At 45.2% G+C, this 23,205-nt stretch overlaps 1 protein-coding gene across 1 annotated transcript in view; it reads left to right on the forward strand.

Annotated features, from left to right (window-relative positions):
• spag16 (sperm associated antigen 16) overlaps nucleotides 1–23,205 on the forward strand; it is a 926,172-nt gene that overhangs the window by 614,191 nt on the left and 288,776 nt on the right. The window lies entirely within an intron of this gene.

Consider the following 23,205-nt stretch of genomic DNA (forward strand, 5'->3'; position numbering starts at 1 on the left):
CAGAGAGGAGATTGTTTATCGATCTATATCAAAAAAATCATGCTAATCCTGGGCAGTGGAGAGTATTTTCAAGCAGAGTTAATAATCTGATTGCTGTCCTGTCCAGTGCAATTCACTGAACCCAGAGCTGTTATCAGTCTGGGGTCTTGCAGTCAAATGTATCTCTGGGGGAGGGGGAGGAGGGAGGTGGGTCAGAGCATCCTCTGGGGGGCGGGGGGGAGGAGGGAGGCAGGTCAGAGCATCCTCTGAGGGGGGAGGAGGAGGAGGCGGGTCAGATGTATCTCGTGGGGGGGGGGGGCGAGAGGGCTGATTGTTGTCTGGTGATGGGGGGAGGCCCGATCGCTCACTGGTGGGGGGACGGATGGATCTCTGGTGGGGGGGGCAGGGGGTCCGCTGCCACTCTGCAGGCGATCGGTGGGGAGGGAGGGGGCAGGGGTGTCTGCTGCCACTCTGCGGGTGACCCCTCCTCCCCACCGGAGGACGTGCGGCCACTCCGGGAGGAGGGATTCGTTCCTCCGGTGGGGAGGAGGGATCACCCGCAGAGTGGCAGTGGAACCCCTGCCCCCCTCCCTCCCCACCGATCGTCCGCAGAGTGGCAGCGGACACCCCTGCCCCCCTCCCTCCCCACCGATCGTCTGCAGAGTGCCAGTGGACCCCCTGCCCCGCCCACCAGAGATCCATCCGCCCCCCCCTCCCCCCCACCAGTGAGCGATCGGGCTTCCCCCCACCTCCAGACAACGATCAGCCCACTCGCCCCTCCCCCCCCCCAGAGATACATCTGACCTGCCTCCTCCTCCCCCCCCGAGGATGCTCTGACCTGCCTCCCTCCCCCCCTCCCCCCACTCCCAGAGGATGCTCTGACCCACCTTCCCGCACCCCCCCCCGCCCCCCCCCCCCCCCCCCCCCCCCCCAGAGGATGATCTGGGTCAGAGAGCCGTTGCAGGCTCTGAACCCACTTTGGAGGTTCCCCTGCAAAATAAAAATTGGCTTCGGATTTTTATTTTGCAGGTTGCTAAAAGCGCGGATCCGGAACGGAACAGAAGGTAAAATGGGAATTGATGATAGAGTTGGGCGGGCGGTTCATTAAATCGATTTAAATGCCTGCTAATGCATTTAAATCGTCGGGCCGCACGATTCGGGCGTGGAATGGATCTGTGCCCGAATCAGGTGTCGGTAAAGTTGCGATTTGCTTGGACATGGGTGCAGATCACGATAAAGGCCTCACACCCGATTTTACCACGATTGCGCGCCCGAAAACGGGTGCAAATTGTTGGTAAAATCGGGCCCAAGCTGTGTGATTGAACAGAGTATTAGCATGCTGAAATGCACTTCAGTTGCCGAGGCAGATCTGGAGACACCCTTCATTATGCACCAGCGAGCTTGGTCATGGTTTGCTGTGCTCTGCATTTCATTCACTTTGGATCTTCAGGGGCAACATAGTCAAGAGCTCGGTTCCCTTAATAAGATTCAAAGAGGGAGGAGGAAGAAGAGGGGGTAATGAGAGCAATGCACCTCAATTGCTCATGCGCTATTGGAATACCAGGAATGACTGTCTGTTTCAGATTCACTTGAGCAGTGGACACATACTGAGAAAAGCAACTGTCACTCTTCCCCCTCCCTGCCACCCCACTGACACAAAATAATCCTTCAATCAACCGACCTCCCTCTCCTCAAACATCCTTCCATTGATCCCCGAAATTCATGTAACCACATTCATCATCAAACACGTTAGAAGACCTCATACTACCCACACCCAAGAACAAAATACAAGGAACAGGGAATACAAAGTTGGCTGAGTGACAGGAAGAAGAGATAGTGGTGAACAGTTGTTTTTCGGACTGGAGGAAGGAGTACAGTGATGTTTCCAGGGGTCTGTACTAGTGCCACTGTTTTCCTTGATGTATATTAGTGGCCTAGACGTGGGTGTACAGGGTGCAATTCCAAAAATTGCAGATACCAGTTTGGAAACATTGTGAACTACGAGACGGATAGAAATAGACTTCAAGAGCACCTAAGCTGGTGGAATGGGCAAGCACATGATGGATGAAATTTAATGCAGCAAAGTGTGATGTGATACATTTTTGTAGTATTACTGCAGGGCATTGTTGAAACCACATCCATCTGGAGTACAGTGTTGGTCTCTTTAGTTGAAGAAAGATATAATTGCACTCGAAGAGGTTCAGAGTTGGTTCACTGACTCATTCTAGGGATGAAAGTCTTATCCTATGAAGAAGGATATGAGAGTGTTCCAGATGCAATTTCACTAAGATCCTGTATGGTTCTAACAGGACCTCTTTATTTGTGTACTCTAATCCCCTTTTAATTAAGGCCAACATGCTATTTGCCTTCCTAATTGCTTTCTTTTAACTTTCTGCATCTTTGTACCACCACACCCAAATCTCTTTGAATATTAACACCTACAAGTTTGTCACCTTTCAAAATATATTCTACTTTTTTATTCTTTCGATCAAAGTGAATAAATTCCCTATTTCCTCGATGAACCTTCGCCATTTTAGTCAGTCACAAACCATGGGGGGATTTGTATGAGTCAGTGGGGATGGAGTTCTTAAGGAATGTTTTGAAGACATCGCTCAAGTGTTTACAGTGTCCTCCTGGAGTCTCCTTCTGCGCCTAAGTTCTGAATAGACCAGCTACTTCGGGAGTCTGGTGTCAAGCATGTGAAAGATATGTCCCACACAGTAGAGCTGGTTTTAAATGACCAGTGCCTCAAATATTTCTCACTTAGAAAAGGATGCTACTGTTGGGATTTGGAGGATCTTGTGAAGGCGCCACTGGTGGTACCTCTCCAGTGCTTGGAGATGCCCGCTGTAGGGTGTCTACGTTTCTGAAGCTTACAGGAGTGTTGGGATCACTGTTGTCTGGTAAACCAGGACTTTTTTAGTCTCAGGTTTGAGATGCAGGTCCTCAAATACTCCTTTTCCCAGTCAGCCAAAGACTTAGCATGCACATTAGAGGTGATAATGAATTTGATTTCTGTGAATGCCTCCGTCAAAAGGAGGCTCTCAAGTTATGGAAAATCCATCGGTACCTGTAGGAACAGAAGAGTTGGGCTGATGTTGATAAATCGAAGCACTCCACTTCCATGACTCCTGTGGCCAGAGGGCTATTGTCTAATTCAAAATGGCCAAGCAAAGAAAGGGCACAACTATGGCCTGATGGGAAATATGGCTAACTCAAGACGGAGGGTTTTAACTCCAGCTGAGCCTGTGGGCTGCTCTGTTTACTTGTGACAAATATCTTTGCTTTTACAATGGGTAATAAAGTCATTTGAATCAATTAAATGGACAGGATGTAGATACGAATGAAACCAGAAGACTGATTTTAAATGTTAAACAGGCTTAGGACATTGCCCTAAGGTCAGGCAGCCTGCAATAAACCAATTTGAATGATATGCCTATGTTTAATATCTACGTGCAGAACTGCATGTGTTTTAGCCAGTCTCAAAAGAATAAATATTGGAGTTTTGACTAACAGTATCAGAAGAGAAGAACCAGAGAAAAAGAAAGGAACCTCGAGTTGTAAGCATGATGAAGTCTGACCCCTCTCCATGCCTGGCCAGCATGAGTGATAGAGACACCCCTACAGGTCCATTAGATGAATATAAGTTGTTAAAATCTATGTTTGTAAACGTATTATAGTAGATTTATATTCCTTTCCCCAACATCTGTCTATGGCCCAGCTATTCTTCACTGCTCCCACTGAGCTAAAAAACCCTATGGTGCTGACTGGTCTTGCATTGTAACATCTAGGTATTTTTCAGCCTAGTTAATTTGGCAGGAATGTTGTCTTCTGGAGTGTGCACTTCGATGTTCAAGGCATCAATGAACTTATTTGATCGGAGGGTACAATGGTACAATAGCCTATGGTGCCAGCTATTCTACCAATGGATGAAGATATCTCAATGATCTGTGACATCAGCTCCAGGTACTTAAGTTTGACCCCTCCATTTTCTCTAAAATTAAGGCCTGTCAGCACATTTGTCTTTTGCTGCTCACTTATTTTCCTCATCATCAATATCCCTTGGGGTACAGCAACTATGTCCAATTGAACAGGGCTTGGAGAGGGCTTTGCCCTCTAATATTGACTCTCCAATATATACTCTCACTTACTTGTGAAGTGCGAATCACCAGGTGAAAAGCCAACTATTCGTTTTCTTGGTCCCACTTAAATGTGAGTATCTGAGATGGTGGCATGGACTCCATGAGTCCTGTAATAGTGCACCATCAATAGGACTCAGCTTCTCTAAGGTATTGTCATCAGTAACCTCCCATTTACTTCTGCTGCACACATAAAAGACCCTTTTGGAAATAAAACACACAAATTAGTCTTGGCAAGTTAAAAATATGTTGGAATTATCATTATAAAGATGATCATATCTCACTCACTTTAAAATTATGGTGGCCATGAGAAAGCAAGAACAGGTTACTGAGTTGGATGATCAGCCGTGATCGCAATGAATGATGGAACAGGCTCAAAGGGCCGAATAGCCTACTCCTGCTCCTGATTTCTAATGTTTCTATGGCATATGTGTGGCATATATTTAATTTTGTCACCAGGTAGCTGGGAGATCCCTATCGCCACATATGCAATATCCAGTGATGCTGCAACAACTTTGATTTCCAGTTGTAATGTGTGTGGAGGCATTTTTGGTTTTCTCCCTCTCGATGGTGTTGTACATACTCTCTTCTGAAAAATGGGAAAGAAGAGAAGTATGAGTGGATATAATAGTATATGCCCATCCAATGGGCAGAATTCAAGTGGTGAGTGTGACGGAGAAGAATGACATTGTATAAGAATGAATGAATGAGAATGGTGCATGGATGGGGATGTGGGGAAGTGCATAGAAAGAGAAGGATGGGTGCAAGGAAAGAGAATGTGAGGAATGCTGCATTGGAATTATTTAGAACTTTCGCACCTTCTACATTAGGTATTAGGGTAGCCTTCATGCATTTGAATCTGCCTTAACAGATGGACATTGATACACTTTCTCTCTTTGTCTCAGAGAAATTATCTTTATTTAATGAATTAAATTAATAGATTAAATAAGAAATACCACTAGACCTGTCCTGCAGTTTTTAAATATCCAGTTGGCTATATCGACAATCACTCAAAGTTTGTTGAAACTTTCTAGTTTTCTTAAACTGGGACCCATCTGTTCTTACAAATTGCTGTGCTCAAACTATACATTGTATTCTTTCTTATCTCCTTTGTGTCCACACTTTCTTTGAGAAGTGCGTGTGAGAATCACAATGATTGGTTCCTCCAAGCATTCCTATATCCCCATGGTTAAGGTTCAGGAGGGTTACCTCATTATGGGTGACACGGTGACACAGTGGCTAGCACCGCTGCCTTCACAGCACCAGGGACCCAGGTTCAATTCCGGCCTCGGGTGACTGTCAGTATTTGTGCTTTTTCCCCGTGTCTGTCTGGGTTTCCTCCGGGTGCTCCGGTTTCCTCCCACAGTCCAAAAATGTGCAGGTTAGGTAGATTGGCCGTGCTAAATTCCCCCTTAGTGTCCCAAGATGTGAAGATTAGGGGATTAGTGGGTTAAATGCTTGGGGTTACCGGTATGGGGTGGGCTTGGGTAAGGTGCTCTGTTGAAAAGTCGGTGCAGACTCAACAGGCTGAAAGGCCTCTTTCTGCACTGTAGGGTTTCTATTATTCTATGATTATGTGTGTTGTAGTTTGATGGGATCGTATCTTAAAACTGTACCACTCCATTCCACCAATTTCGTAGCAACCCAGGATTTATCCTTAGTTACCAGCTGCCTCTAATGTTTGTTAATATTCCTGTTTTTTCAGCTTTCATTTTAATGGTTTAGCCATCAGTAAAATTCTTCTGATATATTATTAACATTTCCAACATCCATAATATTATGCCTTTGTATTAAAGTTCTTCTCTTTAGGGATGGCAAGCTCGAGAAGTCAGAATGAGGAGGTGGGGTGATGTGCACAGTGGGATGTATGTGAGTGTGGTTCTGTATTCACCTTTCCTGACCTGCTTATTAAAGCACTTTCTGAATTTAATCCAGGAGAGCGGCTTGCTGCTGATCTCCTCTACTCCCTTTAATCATATCTTATTGGTCTCAGCTTCAGGCTTCTTTCTCCAATTGCTAAGCAACATTGTCTCTCTCCATTCTTCACGGCCCCAGCAGCACATAAAGAAAGGCACCCCATGAGACACCCCATGTGGAATTCATTATGTAACTTTCTTCACTTTACTTTTCAAACTCTTCAACTGAGATGTTTGGAGTGTCCTTTTAATTAACTGGAGCTGTGACTGTATTATGCAGGTCCACATCAGGCCTGCTGACACCAAATTGTACAGGAAATAAAATGGAGGTGATTTGAGTTAAGCAACCACTAACAGACCCTCTGCACTTACTTCTGTGCTTTCCACACTCAATCCTCAGGCTAAAGAGACGTTCCTTTAAATCAGAGATGAGGAGGAATTTCTTCAGCCCGATCATGATGAATCTGTGGGATTCTTTGCCGCAGGAGGCTGTGGAGGCCAGGTCATTGAGTGTCTTTAAGACAGAGATAGATAGGTTCTTGATTGATAAGGGGATCAGAGGTTATGGGAAAAAGACAGGAGAATGGGGATGAGAAAAATAACAGCCATGATTGAATGACAGAACAGACTTGATGGGCCAAATGGCCTAATTCTGCTCCTATGTCTTATGGTCTTATGGTCTAATCCAGTTTCGCCACCACAACCCCTGCTCCACACCCCAACTCCCAGTGCCTCCCTACTCCCCGATTCCCAAATGGGATGAAGAATCACACTGCTGCTCACACATATTGGAGATGCACTGTAGAGGAGCAGACCGCAAGTTCCCATTCGAAAGTCTGCATAATGTCTATGGGCAGCTGTCAGCATAGTGAAGGATGAGTACCATCCTTTCACCACCGACTGCAAATATCAGGGTCATTGAGAGGGAGCTAGAATTGGTGATATAAATAATTCATTATAGAGTAGAAATTGGAATCAGGCTGCTGCTTCACAGCTCCAGGGTCCCGGGTTCGATTCCCGGCTCGGGTCGCTGTCTGTGTGGAGTTTGCACATTCTCCTCGTGTCTGCGTGGGTTTCCTCCGGGTGCTCCGGTTTCCTCCCACAGTCCAAAGATGTGCGGGTTAGGTTGATTGGCCAGGTTAAAAATTGCCCCTCAGAGTTCTGAGATGCGTAGGTTAGAGGGATTAGCGGGTAAAGTATGTGGGGGTAGGGCCTGGGTGGGATTGTGGTCAGTGCAGACTCGATGGGCCGAATGGCCTCCTTCTGCACTGTAGGGTTTCTATGATTTCTATGATTCTATGATTCTTGCGAAATCAGCAGGAGTGAAGTGGTGGCTCGATTGTGGTCAGTGGAAGAGAAAATCAAAAGACGTGCAATACAAATATAAACCTCAGAATTATTGATTTGCATATGAGCAAAGGGAGAATAATGAGGTATATTAAGCCTTATTTGATGCATGATACGTTGTAATCAACCATTAGATAAAAACCAAACTGCTAAAACCCAGACGGAATAATGATATTGGTGCATAACTAACTCTGTACAGTAATTCATTCCTGTATAGTGACGAGCATCATTTAAACTTTCATTTGGTAGACACTATACACTTATGTGACACCTCAGAAATGATCTTAAGGGGTAGGCATGGGGTGTGTTGGGGTAAGGAATGTTGCACCGGATTCTAACACAGGCGATGTACCCCGAGTGTGCTGCAGGGCGGGTTGGCCAATCTTGATGGCTGGTCCTCATTGCCATTGTTGTTTCTGCTGCTCACCTAAACCCAGTCAGATCCACTAACTGGTTGCTGTGAACTCAATGACAAGAGGACCAAGCTGGCGACCCAGGCAATCAATGAGGGGACTCTTGGTCTGAAATTTGGGGTATTGGGAAGGAAGGAGGCAGGGAAGTCAAAAAGCTTCCTTGTGCGACCCGTAACTTAAAATTACATTTGAATCTGGGACTTCTTTGGTGCACAGCCTGCCTCCCAGCAGATCTGGACTGGAGGAGAAGCTGTCACGACTCCCTCACTCAAGCCTCAAACGAATATTGCAGTTGGATCCCAATACAAACAACAAAATCATTCTACATATTTAAGGAAGGGCTCCAATTCTTACCTGCAAGTGCCTGAGTCACCTGCTCAAGAGAGACCCCAGTGAGAAGAGAACAGAATCAGAGGGTGCACATAGTTACCAGGCTGGAATGAGAAACCCAGGAAATCAGAGCCGTATATGTTAGCATCTAGATTTAAGCAGAGTTAATGTGAAGGGACTGTTTTCTCTGCGGGAGCCTAGTCCAATCTCTATCACCCCAACAGTTTGTCACATTCTCACGGCACCTACCCATGCAATCTCAAGAGGCATCACAGCTGTACCTTCACCTCGGTGACTTCTCACTATCCAAGGCCTCAAACACTATTTCTAGGTGAAGCAGTGATTTCTGTACTTGTTTCAATTTAGTATACTATATTCACTGCTCACATTGGAATATTCTCTACATTCGGAAGACCAAATGTAGATTGTGGGACTACTTTGTGGAATACCTTCACTCAGGACACAAGCATGGCCCTGAATTTCTGGCTGCTTGATTCATGACTTTGCTGTCATACTGACATATCTGTAATCAGCTTGCTGTGATTTTCCAGTGAAGCCCAGCAAAAACTTGAGGGACAGCATCTCATCTTCCAATCAGGCACCTTACAATCTTCTGGACTCAACATTGAGTTCAGACCATGAACTCTGCCCTTCATTTTGATTTTTTTTTGTTGACTTCAGAGAGCTGATCTTTACTCTGCCATTTACACTTACTCTAGACCCATGCTTTGTTGACTATAAACATTACCTCTCCCTTTGCCTTTTGTTCTGTGACACCTTTGGAATTTAATCTCTCCTGCCCTTTAACCTATCCGTGATCTTCCTTTTGTTCTACCTGGCCCTCCGCAGCAATAACATAAAACCCATCATATTTCTACCTCTCCACGGTTCGGAAGAAGAGTCATACAGACTCGAAGCATTAACTCTCTCTACATATGTTGCCAGACCTGTTGAGTTTTCCAGAACTTTCTGGTTTTATTTCAGATTTCCAGCCACCACAGATATTTTGCTTGTATTTAAGCAGGAAAAATGTGTCAATTCTTTCAAGCATTATGTGGTGCACCGACAGTTATTTTGTAATGACAAGAACAAACTGAAATGTTTGTGTTTAGCCAAGTACTCTCCATTTCAGTATTCCATTTGGGCAACCTTTACCTTGCAATAACTGTTTTGTAATGCTCACTTAATGAAGTGTCATCTCTTGAGTTTAAAATGAATGTGGCACATATTGAATAAAAGATGATTACATTGTACACATCAGCTTTTTTATGCACTTCTGATGAGATGATTTTGAGATTGCACAAATGTTTTTCATGCACCTCACTGAGTTCTTAACCAATTCTTTCAATTACAAGTTTGGTTTAAAATAATCATTTTGAGATTGGATGATGCATAGTAATTTAAAATATGCCTCATCAGAATGGGGGAGCAGCTCATGATTTAGTATGAGAATAATGTACTTGCCAACATTACTTTTTAAACCCATTTTAATCATAAGATTGTATGAAAGGTTGGATTTTGTTCTGGAGAGAAATTTGTAATTGTAGTTTAGCCTCCATTACTAAAATTGTGTAAAGTTGTCACTTCAAAACATGCAATTTTTGAAATATGATTCAGTTATTCATAAAGAAGCTGGGTTAGTGGATAGCACTCCCATCTCTGAAGATTGTGGATTCAAGTCCCACTTCAGAGACGAGGTGCTGAATTTTCCCAGCTGTATGGTGATGGGAGGCAGGAGGGCTGATAATATGGAAGAGAAAGATGTCAGGAGGGGAGCCTAACATCTTGTTGGCACCATCGCATATTACCAGTGGGGGAACTCAGCCAACTGAGTGGCCCAATTGACCCAATTGGGTTCACTTCCTGCCCTTGACATTAAGGCAGCTTTTGACTGAGTATGGCATCAAGACTGAACAAAATTGAAGCCAGTGGGAATCAGTGGGAGGCCTTTCCACTGGGTGGAGTCACACCTAGTAGGAAGAAAAATGGTTATTGTTGTTAGAAGCCAATCTTCTCAGTTCTAGGACATTGGGGGGAATCCTGATGCAGGAGTTCCTCAGGATAGAGTCCTCAGCCCAATCATCTTCAGCTGCTTTATCAAAGGCTTTCCCTCATTAAATAAGGATGTTTGCTGATGATTACATTGTGTTTAGCGCCTTCAGGACTCATCAGATACTGAAGCAGCCCGTTTCCATAAGCAGCAAGACCTGGACAAAATTCAGGCTTAAGTTGAAAAATGGCAAATATGTGCCACACAAGAAAGAACCTAACCATCCCCATGACATTCAATAGGAATACCATGCTGAATTCTCTATTATCAACATCCTACAATCAGTCACATAGACCAGAAACTTAACTGGACCAACTAGATAAATACAATGGTCACAGGAGCGGGTCAGAGGCTAGGAATTCCACTATAAGTATCTCACCCCTTGACTCTGCAAAACCTGTCCACCATCTACAAGGCAGAAGTCAGAAGTGTGATGGAATACCTTTCACTTGCCTGGGTGAGTGCAGCTTCAACAACACTCAAGAACTCAACAACTTCCAGGACAAAGCAGCCCATTTTATGGGCATCCCATCTACTATCTTAAACATTCACTCCCTCCACCACCAGCGCACAGTGGCAACAATGCGTACCATCTACAAGATGCACTGCAGTAACCCACCAAGCCTCTTTTGACAGCCCTTCCAAACCCGTGAATCTCTACCACCTTGAAGAATAAGGGTATGGAACACCACCAACTGCAAATTCCCCTCCAAGTCTCACACCATCCTGATTTGGAAACATATCACCATTCCTTCTCTGATATTAGGGAAGAAGTGCCGGCATTTTGACCAAACAACATTGTGCGCATACTGTAGCAATTCAAGAAGACAGCTCACTGCCATTTCTTAAGGGTAATTAGGGATGGGTAATAAATTATGGCTTTGCCACTGACATTCATACCCCACAAATGAATTTTAAAAATGGTGCTTCATAGCAAGTTGGAAGATAAATAGACTGTCAGATTGGAAGAGGGAGATTAGAAAGGTGGCCAGAATCTTGGTCAATTTGTTTGATTTGATTTATTATTATCACATGTATTAACATACAGTGAAAAGTATTGTTTCTTGCGCTATACAGACAAAGCATACCGTTCATAGAGAAGGAAACAAGAGAGTGCAGAATGTAGTGTTACAGTCAAAGCTAGGGTGTAGAGAAAGATCAACTTAATTCAAGGTAAGTCAATTCAAAAGTCTGACAGCAGCAGGGAAGAAGCTGTTCTTGAGTCGGTTGGCAGGTGACCTCAGACTTTTGTATCTTTTTCCCGACGGAAGAAGGTGGAAGAGAGAATGTCCAGGGTGCGTGGGGTCCTTAATTATGCTGGCTGCTTTGCCGAGGCGGCAGGAAGTGTAGACAAAGTCAATGGATGGAAGGCTGGTTTGTATGATGGATTGGGCTACATTCACGACCTTTTGTAGTTCCTTGCGGTCTTGGGCAGAGCAGGAGCCATACCAAGCTGTGATACAACCAGAAAGAATGCTTTCTATGGTGCATCTGTAAAGGTTGGTGAGAGTCGTAGCTGACATGCCAAATTTCCTTAGTCTTCTGAGAAAGTAGAGGCGTTGATGGGCTTTCTTAACAATAGTGTCAGCATGGAGGGACTAGGACAGGTTGTTGGTGATCTGGACACCTAAAAACCTGAAGCTTTTGACCCTTTCTACTTCGTCCCCGTTGATGTAGACAGGGGCATGTTCTCCTTTACGCTTCCCGACGTCGATGACAATCTCTTTCATTTTGCTGACATCGAGGGAAGATTATTGTTGCCGCACCAGTTCACCAGATTCTCTATTTCATTCCTGTGCTGTGTCTCGTCATTGTTTGAGATCCGACCCACTACGGTGGTGTCGTCAGCAAACTTGAAGATCGAATTGGAGGGGAATTTGGCCACACAGTCATAGGTGTATAAGAAGTATAGTAGCAGACTGAGAACACAGCCTTGTGGGGCACCGGTGTTGAGGATGATCGTGGAGGAGGTGTTGTTGCCTTTCCTAACTGATTATAGTCTGTGCTGTAGGAAGTTCAGGATCCAGTCGCAGAGCGAGGTGCCAAGGCCCAGGCCATGGAGTTTGGAGATGAGTTTCGTGGGAATAATGGTGTTGAAGGCTGAGCTGTAGTCAATAAATAGGAGTTTGACATAGGTGTCCTTGTTATTTAGGTGTTCCAGAGTTGAGTGCAGGGCCAGGGAGATGGCATCTGCCGTGGACCTGTTGCAGTGATAGGCAAACTGTAGTGGATCCAGGTAGTCCGGGAGGTTGAAATTGATTAGCGCCATGACTAGCCTTTCGAAGCACTTCATAATGATGAATATCAGAGCCAGCGGCCAATAGTCATTAAGGCACGCTGCTTGGTTTTTCTTAGGTACCGGGCTGATGGTCATCTTCGTGAAGCACATAAGGACCCCAGATTGTTGTAAAGAGAGGTTGAAGATGTCAGCGAATACTCCCGCCAGCTGATCTGCACAGGATCTGAGTGCACATCCGGGTACCCCATCCGGGCCAGTCGCTTTCCGTGGGTTGGCTTTCGAGAAAGCTGCTCTGACATCTGCAATGGTGACCCCAGATACAGGTTCTTCCAGGGTGGAGGGCATGCTCTTGCTGACCTCTTGCTCAAAACGGGCGTAGAATGCATTGAGCTCATCAGGGAGGGGTGTGTTGGAGCCAGCGATTTTACATGCCTTCATCTTGTAGCTTGTTATGTCTTGCAGACCTTGCTATAGTCGACGGGGATCGGTGTGGCTAGCCTGGGACTCTAGCTTGGCCCGGTACTGTCTTTTGGCATCTTTTGATGGATCTCCTTAGATCGTATCTGGCTTTCTTGTATAGGTCAGGGTCGCCTAACTTGAATGTCTCCGACCTGGACTTCAGCAAGCAATGGATATCCCTGTTCATCCATGGTTTCCGGTGGGGGAACACACAAATTTGCTTCTTTGGCACACAGTCTTCTACACACTAACTGATGAAGTCAGTTACTGTAGTGGCGTACTCGTTCAGGCTGGTTGCAGAGTTTTTAAAGATTGACCGGTCCACTGACTCTACGCAGCCCCGTCGGTGATCATCCAATTTCTCAGACCAACATTGCACGACTTTCTTTGATGGATTCTCTCACTTCAGTTTTTGCTTGTAAGCCGGGAGCAAGAGCATAGCCTTGTGGTCTGATTTGCCAAAGTGTGGGCGGGCAAGCGGTAGGCATGTTTGATATTTGTGTAGTAGCAGTCTAGGATGTTTGGGCCTCTGGTGGACCAGGAGACATGTTGGTGGTAACTTGGTAGTATACTCTTGAGCTTGGCCACTTGGTAGTATACTCTTGAGCTTGGCCACGATGAACAAGGCCTCGGGATGTTTTGTCTCAAGGCTTTTCGTAGTGGTGTATATTTTGTCCAGCGCAATCTTCACGTCCACATGGGGTAGAATGTAAACTGCCATCAGGATAACGGAGATGAACTCTAGCGGAATGTAGTAGGGGTGGCATTTTAGTGTCAGGTATTCTAGGTCTGGGGAGCACAAAGTTGCCAGTGTTGCTACGTCTAGGCATCATGAGGTGTTGATTAGGAAGCAGACCCCACCTCCCCTAGTCTTGCCTGAGGCCGCTGTGCGGTCCATTCGATGGATTGAGAAGCCCTCTGGTTGTAGCACACTGTCCGGTGAAGCAGAAGTGAGCCAGAGTACACAGCAGTCCCTCAGTTCTCTTTAGAAAGTGAGTCTGGCTCTAAGTTTGTCTAGCTTGTTTTCCAGAGATTGGACATTTGCAAACAGTAAGCTGGGGAGGGGGGCCTTGGGACTGCATTGTTTCATTCTCACCTGCAGGTCTGCACGTTTTCCACATTTCCTGGAGTGTCTGCTTCTTTGAGTCTGGGAGACAGTGAGAGTGATTTGCGGTGTTATGGTGATTTATAGATTCTGAAGAGGTTTTCAAGAGGCAAAGTGAGAGAGAATTCCAGTGGACAGGACTGAGGCAGCTCAATGGCTCTCCCACAAATGATGGGCAATGGGAGAAGAAATAGGTGAAAGACCAGAAGAGCAAAGTAATCAAGAAATAATATGAAGCCAAAGGAGTTACAAAGGTGGGGCAAAGATTTTTTAATACATTTTATAGATTGAGGTTGAGCGCCAGTTTGATCAGCGATAACTGGGGTGATGGGTGGAATCGAGTATGGGACACAATTTGGATAAGTTGTAATTTGTGGTGGATCATAGATAAGCAAGATCTACATTAAAGTTATAGAACATAGATAGAACATTACAGCGCAGAACAGGCCCTTCGGCCCACGATGTTGCACCGACCAGTTAAAAAAAAACTGTGACCCTCCAACCTAAACCAATTTCTTTTCGTCCATGAACCTATCTACGGATCTCTTAAACGCCCCCAAACTAGGCGCATTTACTACTGATGCTGGCAGGGCATTCCAATCCCTCACCACCCTCTGGGTAAAGAACCTACCCCTGACATCGGTTCTATAACTACCCCCCCTCAATTTAAAGCCATGCCCCCTCGTGCTGGATTTCTCCATCAGAGGAAAAAGGCTATCACTATCCACCCTATCTAAACCTCTAATCATCTTATATGTTTCAATAAGATCCCCTCTTAGCCGCCGCCTTTCCAGCGAAAACAATCCCAAATCCCTCAGCCTCTCCTCATAGGATCTCCCCTCCATACCAGGCAACATCCTGGTAAACCTCCTCTGCACCCTCTCCAAAGCCTCCACATCCTTCCTGTAATGTGGGGACCAGAACTGCACACAGTACTCCAAGTGTGGCCGCACCAGAGTTGTGTACAGTTGCAACATAACGCTACGACTCCTAAATTCAATCCCCCTACCAATAAACGCCAAGACACCATATGCCTTCTTAACAACCTTATCTACTTGATTCCCAACTTTCAGGGATCTATGCACACATACACCTAGATCCCTCTGCTCCTCCACACTATTCAAAGTCCTCCCGTTAGCCCTATACTCAACACATCTGTTATTCCTACCAAAGTGAATTACCTCACACTTCTCCGCATTAAACTCCATCCGCCACCTCTCGGCCCAACTTTGCAACCTGTCTAAGTCTTCCTGCAAACTACGACACCCTTCCTCACTGTCTACCACACCACCGACTTTGGTGTCATCAGCAAATTTGCTAATCCACCCAACTATACCCTCATCCAGATCATTAATAAATATTACAAACAGCAGTGGCCCCAAAACAGATCCCTGAGGTACACCACTTGTAACCGCACTCCATGATGAATATTTACTATCAACCACCACCCTCTGTTTCCTATCCGCTAGCCAATTCCTGATCCAATTTCCTAGATCACCCCCAATCCCATACATCTGCATTTTCTGCAGAAGCCTACCATGGTGAACCTTATCAAACGCCTTACTAAAATCCATATATACCACGTCCACTGCCTTGCCCCCATCCACCTCCTTGGTCACTTTCTCAAAAAACTCAATAAGGTTAGTAAGGCACGACCTACCTGCCACAAAACCATGCTGACTATCTCCTATCAATTCATTACTCTCCAAATAACTATAAATCCTATCCCTTATAATTTTTTCCAACATCTTGCCGACAACAGAAGTGAGACTCACCGGTCTATAATTCCCGGGGAAGTCTCTGTTCCCCTTCTTAAACAATGGGACAACATTCGCTAACCTCCAATCTTCTGGTACTATACCAGAGGCCAACGACGACCTGAAGATCAGAGCCAGAGGCTCTGCAATCACTTCTCTTGCCTCCCAGAGAATCCTTGGATAAATCCCATCCGGACCAGGGGATTTATCTATTTTCAGACCCTCCAGAATATCCTGCACATCCTCCTTATCAACTGTGCACATCCTCCTTATCAACTGATCTGAATTTTAACTCCCAAGAGCTCATGGGTTTGTATTGTGTCAGAGGTTAAAATGCAAAGAAAGAGAAAACGGCCATTGATCAAGCATGCCCGCTTCAGTTTTAATGGAGGCTGGACGAAGGGAAGGTGGCTTTTTCACTTACTGGAAGTGAATCAGTTATTTAACCATTACAATGAAGCTGCCTGCCTTCATTTTAATGGTCATTCTATTTTTGGTTCATTTTAGCCAGATTAGAATCAGAGGATCATAGAAAGTTTACAGCACAGAAAGAGGCCGCTGAGTCCATCATGTCTGTAACAGCCGAAAAACAAACCACCCAGCCTAACCGCTCTTTCCAGCATTTGGTCCATAGCCTTGCAGACTACAACAATTTGCCGAGACACCTTTTAAATGAGTTAAGAGTTTCTGTCTCTACTATCAGTGGAACTGATCCACTTCAGATCAGCCATGATCTTATTGAATGGCGGGGCAGGCTCGAGGGGCTAGATGGCCTACTCCTGCTCCTATTTCTTATGTTCTTATGTTCTTATTATCCTTTCAGGAAGTAAATTCCAGATCCCTATAATCCTCTGGGTGAAAAAGATTTTTCTCATCTCCCCTCTAATTCTTCTAGGATTTCCTGGTGTCCGAGGTTTTCTGGGCCCTCGGGAAAGCTGGAATCAGCAAATAGATTGGAAAAGTTGATTCCATAAGATAAATGTCTTTACGGGAATGCTTATGGACCAGGCAAGGGAGACGTTTTCCTCCGTAACCAACAAGCTACCCAGTAAACACTACCTCCCCATCCCCATACATGACCTGTCTGCTTCCACCTCGACCACCATTGAACCCACATCCCAACATGATTGAAATTTCACAATGGAGTCATAGAGGTTTACAGCATGGAAACAGGCCCTTCGGCCCAACTTGTCCATGCCATCCCTTTTTTCTTTAGCCGCTAATCCAGTCCCAATTGCCCGCATTTGGCCCATATCCCTCTATAGCCATCTTATGCATGTAACTGTCTAAATGCTTTTTAAAAGACAAAATTGTACCCGCCTCTACTACTACCTCTGGCAGCTTGTTCCAGACACTCACCACCCTCTGTGCGAAAAAATTGCCCCTCTGGACCCTTTTGTATTTCTCCCCCCTAACCTTAAACCTATGCTGTCTAGTTTTAGACTCCCCAACCTTTGGGAAAAGATGTTGACTATCTAGCTGATCTATGCCCCTCATTTTATAGACTTCTATAAGATCATCCTTAAGTCTCCTACACTCCAGGGAAAAATGTCCCAGTCTATCCAGCCTCTCCTTATAAACCAAACCATCAAGTCCCTGTAGTATCCTAGTAAATCTTTTCTGCACTCTTTCTAGTTTAATAATATCCTTTCTATTATAGGGTGACCAGAACTGCACACAATCTAAACACCCCATGATCAGAACTTTCCCTGCAACCCTGGGGATTCCTCTCCCAGCAATCAGAAATCTCTCCCCAATCTCTCTCATTCTCCAATACATCTACCTGCTCTCAGAGCTTTGGCCTTAGGAAGCAGGCTGACTGCCTGATCGGTCTCTCACCTGTCAATCAGGCTACCTGTGGATGGAAACCTGACAAAAATAATCAAAGGAACCATGAGGTTAAAACTTCGTGGGGAATTTTCTGGCCTCAATGCAGTGTGTTTCTCGTGGCAGGAGGCGGTGTGCCATTCACCAGCGGTATACTGCTGTCAGTAGGACTTGACTGCACCCCACGCCGCCAAGAAACCTGCGGCGGGGGTGCACCCTCGGTGACCTGAAGATTCCGCCGACATGAACAGCTGGAAAATTCCGGCCTTTGGCTCTGTACATCAGGCATATTTCTTTTTAGTGTCCAGCTGTAGAGCAGCATATTTGAACTGGGAAAAGTTGTTGTCTGAACAAAGCCTTATTATATATGGTTGACTTAGGATGCAGGCTGCCATTAAAGTATAAACAGGGCTGCTTCCCAGAAGAAACGTTGCTTGATGGACAGCTCAGTCTCTCTGATCTCTGTGGTCAACTTCACAATGTTGTTGACAGAACTTAAGTGGTTTCAGGTGTTTGTGGTTTTTGAAACTTAAAAAGGGCCTTGGTGATTGACACTTGCTGTCCAGGCTTCTTTTCATTGGAGAAATTTATCAATGGATCACATTTTTTCAATGTTTTTTTCTTGACAAATACTGCTATACACTACAATGTTCACTGGCTGGAGAAAGTGGGATGATGGACATTGAGGCACCAGAGCTTGGCATAGGAGGCATGAGAGGTCTTGAGGGGTTGAATGGAAGGGCAAAGCTAAGAATAGGGGGCATGAAGGGACATGGGATGGCTGGAAGAGCAAAACCCTGAGGGGATGGATGGAAGGGCAGACGTTAGAATAGGGAGCATGAAAGGACATGAGGGTGGCTGAAGGGGCAGAGCTTGACATGGAGGCATGAGGGAACATGGGGTAGATGGGGGTGTGGAACTTGGCATGGGGGCATGAAGGGTCAAGGGAAGTAGCTGGAGAGTGTAAAGGCATGGGAAGAATTGCATGAGGGGACATGAACTGATATAGACGGGGCATGGGGTGTGCTTGGAGGGTGAAGGGATTGTGAGGAGTGAGGGTTACAGGGCTTTAGTATTTTTTTACACTGGAACAATGTCCCACAGCGCTGAGGTGGGTCTTTTAAACAATCCGCCTCAGCACCCGGCAGCTCTGTTGTTGCCTCCGCACTTCCTCCTGGGTAGGCCTGGCCTGACTCTAGCTCTCACCCAGCCCACAGTAATGAAGCCCCCAGCACCTTGGTAGGCAATTCCTCCCGAAACCTGGAATTTTCCCAACTCCCCCTACCTACCTCGAGGACAAAACTCCCGGCTGTCATTTGAGAAGCATAAAAAGATGATTATTGCAGCTGTTGAATTTTTGTTACTGCAAGCAGAATTGCGGTAAGGATTCTGCTCATTAACTGAAATGTTGATCATGGATTTTTAATTAGAGGAGTTTTAGTGTTTTATAAGAACCACAAGGTGAGATGAAATGCAATTCTTCCAAGGGACTCACTGAGTAAATATGCTGAATTATATATCCTCGGCTAAGTGCTTGGATTTAAGGGATAGCAAATTTAAAACAGAGTTGAGGAGAAACTACTTCGTTACCCCAAAATGCGGTGCATGCTGGGACAGAGTAAATTTAAGGAGGAGTTAGACAGATTTTTAATTGGTAATGGGTTGAAGGGTTATGGCGAGAGGCAGAAAAATGAGGATGAGGAGCATGTCGACCATGATCGAATGGCGGAGCGGACTCGATGGGCCGAATGGCTTAATTCTGCTCCTATATCTTATGAACGTATGAACTGTGAGGAGGTGCCTAACCTCGACCATGCAATAACTGACTTTAGGAACAGTTTAGGAATGATTCGTGGGCGGGAGGAGAGGAGAGTACAGGATCACTGCTCTCGATGGTTGTCCAGTGGTTTCCACTGGAAAGACTTGCATTTACATAGCGTCTTTCGTAATCTCTGAACATTGTAACGCACTCAATAGCACATTTGAGATATAATTACTATTGCAATGTAGATGTGGCAACCAATTTTCACACAGAAAGGCCCCAAATACAGAAATGTGATAATGATCAGAATGTCTATTGTAATGTTGTAAGTTGATGAATAAATATTGGCCAAGACACCAGGAAGAATATCCCTGCTATTAGAACCATCGAACAATAGAGATTAAACAACACAGAAGGGGGTCATTCGGCCCATCTTATCAATGTCAGCCTAATTCCATTTTCCTGCACATGGCCCATAGTCCTGCAGCTTACAGCACTTTAGGAGCAGATCCAGGTACTTATTAAATGAGTTTAGGGTCTCTTGCCTCCATCACTCAGCCAGCAAATTCCAGATATCCATTACCCTCTGCATAAAAAGTTTCTCCTCATGTCCTCTCTAATCCATCTGCCACTTAGCTTGAATCTATGACCTCTGGTTTTTGAACTCTTCAATCTGGACCACAATGTCTTCACCTTCAACAACCAGTTCTTCATCCAGACACACAGAACAGCCATGGGGACCAAATTCGCACCTCAATATGCCAACATCTTCATGCACAGGTTCGAACAAGACATCTTCACCGCACAGGACCTTCAACCGATGCTATACACTAGATACATTGATGACATTTTCTTCCGTTGGACTCATGGTGAACAATCACTGAAACAACTATATGATGACATCAACAAGTTCCATCCCACCATCAGACTCACCATGGACTACTCTCCGGAATCGGTTGCATTCTTGGACACATGCATCTCCATTAAGGACGGTCACCTCAGCACCTCACTGTACCGCAAGCCCACGGATAACCTCACGATGCTCCACTTCTCCAGCTTCCACCCTGAACACATTAAAGAAGCCATCCCCTACGGACAAGCCCTCCGTATACACAGGATCTGCTCGGATGAGGGGATCGCAACATACACCTCCAGACGCTGAAAGATGCCCTCATAAGAACAGGATATGACGCTCGACTCATCAATCGACAGTTCCGACGCGCCACAGCGAAAAACCGCACCGACCTCCTCAGAAGACAAACACGGGACACAGTGGACAGAGTACCCTTCATCGTCCAGTACTTACCCGGAGCGGAGAAGCTACGACATCTCCTCTGGAGCCTTCAACATGTCATCGATGAAGACAAACATCTTGCCAAGGCCATCCCCACACCCCCACTTCTTGCCTTCAAACAGCCACACAACCTCAAACAGACCATTGTCCGCAGCAAACTACCCAGCCTTCAGAAGAACAGTGACCATGACACCACACAACCCTGCCACAGCAACCTCTGCAAGACGTGCTGGATCATCGACACGGATGCCATCATCTCACGTGAGAACACTATCCACCAGGTACACAGTACAAACACTTGCAACTTGGCCAACGTTGTCTACCTGATACGCTGCAGGAAAGGATGTCCGGAGGCATGGTACATTGGGGAAACCATGCAGATGCTATGACATGATGAATGAACACCGCTCGACAATCACCAGGCAAGACTGTTCTCTTCCTGTTGGGGAGCACTTCAGCGGTCACGGGCATTCAGCCTCTGGTCTTCGGGTAAGCGTTCTCCAAGGCGGCCTTCACGAGACACAACACCACAGGGTCGCTGAGCAGAAACTGATAGCCAAGTTCCGCACACATGAGGACGGCCTCAACCGGGATCTTGTGTTCATGTCACACTATCTGTAACCCCCACAACTTGCCTGGACTTGCAAAATCTCAATAGCTGTCCTGTCTGGAGACAATACACATCTCTTTAACCTGTGCTTAATGCTCTCTCCACTCACATTGTCTGTACCTTTAAGACTTGATTAGCTGTATTAGCATTGATTAGCTTGATTAGCATTCCAATCATTATTCTGTAAATTGAGTTTGTGTCTCTGTATGCCCTGTTTGTGAGCACATCTCCCACTCCACCTGACGAAGGGGCAGTGCTCCGAAAGCAAGTGGCATTTGCTACCAAATAAACCTGTTGAACTTTAACCTGGTGTTGTTAGACTTCTTACTGTTTGAACTCTCTGCCGGGGAAACAGGTTCCTCTGTCTACTCTATCTCTATCCCTCACAATTTTGTATACCTCAAGCATGTCACCCCTCAGCCTTCTCTGTTCCAAGGAAGATAACTCCAACCTCTCCACGTAGCTCCAGCTCTGGCAACATTCTAGAAAATCTTCTCTGCACTCTCTCCTGAGCAATTACGTCCTTCCTGTAATGTGGTGACCAGAACTGCACACAATATTCCAGTTGTGGCTTCACCAGTGTCTTATACAGTTCCATCATTAAATCTTCACTTTTGTACTCTCTACTTCTGCCAATGAAGGAAAGCATTCCATACGCCTTCTTTACAACGTTATATACCTGTACTGCTACTTTAAGGGACCTGTGCACTTGCGCGCCAAGATTTCTCATTTCAACTACCCTTTCCTGCCAACTCCTCCAACCCATCTATGACATTTTGGAGCTTCTCCAAAATGACACCATGGAATATTTCATATCCACCTGAGAGATCAAACAGGCTCTCAAATTTAATGGCTCATCCTTCGGTACTGCTATGGGAAAAAGGAGAAAAAAGGGCAAAGGAAAATTGTTTACGTGATTAATGAATCCCTGAACAATATCATTACTGGGATTTAATTTGTCAACAAAGAGAAGCAAGTGAGAACTAATCTAACCTGTTCTTATTATTTCATTCTTTATCTGTGTGGGTTTGTTGTATTCCTAGTGGAAGAAGAATCTGAAAGAAATGTACTGAGATGTGATGTGCTTTCATTGTGCAGATTAGACATGAGCAGCAGTTGTTCCTTACTAAATTCCGTACAGAAGCTTGAACTCAAGAGCTATCCGTTTCGTTCTGAAAAGATAAATAATGCATTCTACATAATAGTTGTGGCTTGAGAAGAAAAACACAATACATTTGCTTGTCAGAAGACACTACCTTAAGATGTCAATTTGTGCAGTAGATATAAATTAAATGTTCAAGGGACCCATCAGTTTAACTACATTGTCTTCAAGCACAACATGGGTACTATAATGCTTACTTTCATATTGATGATAAACAACAAATCATATGGTTCATCAGTCTGCCAGAGCCCATCAGTTCTGTCTATTTTCACCCTGCTTGAAAGAGGTAGGCTATGGCTGCTTGCTATGGTAGCTAATTAATCTTACAGATACCTGATGTATCGGTTTTGCTTGACTGGGTGGCACACACCTAACATACAACCAATGGCAGTCTGCTTGTGTCTTGTGCCTTTCATTTGTCAGCCAAATTCAGATTAACAAGTTCACATCTGGATTGTCAAAGTCATCATTTTGAACCATACTTTTTGTCAAAAGAATCGTCATGTCTTCCGTTGGATCTGAGTGAAAATCATCTTTGTGCAAGTCTAGTCTGGACATGACATTTATTTTTCCCAAGATGTGACAAGTTGTTCCTTTGAAACTGAAATGAGACAATGTGGTATCTCTAGTCATCATCACATTACTTTGTCAAATAGAAGAAGCTGCTACTAGATCTCGAGTGTGTGAAAAATAATATAGAGCTGGTAATTAGTCTCAGCTGTTTAATATAAGGGAGATGGAACCGGTGACCTAGTGACTGCAAAGCTCGATTTCATTTCAGCCAGGATAGCTCATGATTGAACTTCTCCTATTTCA

This window comes from Mustelus asterias, chromosome 14, assembly GCF_964213995.1.
Source record: "Mustelus asterias chromosome 14, sMusAst1.hap1.1, whole genome shotgun sequence".
Lineage (NCBI taxonomy): Eukaryota > Metazoa > Chordata > Chondrichthyes > Carcharhiniformes > Triakidae > Mustelus > Mustelus asterias.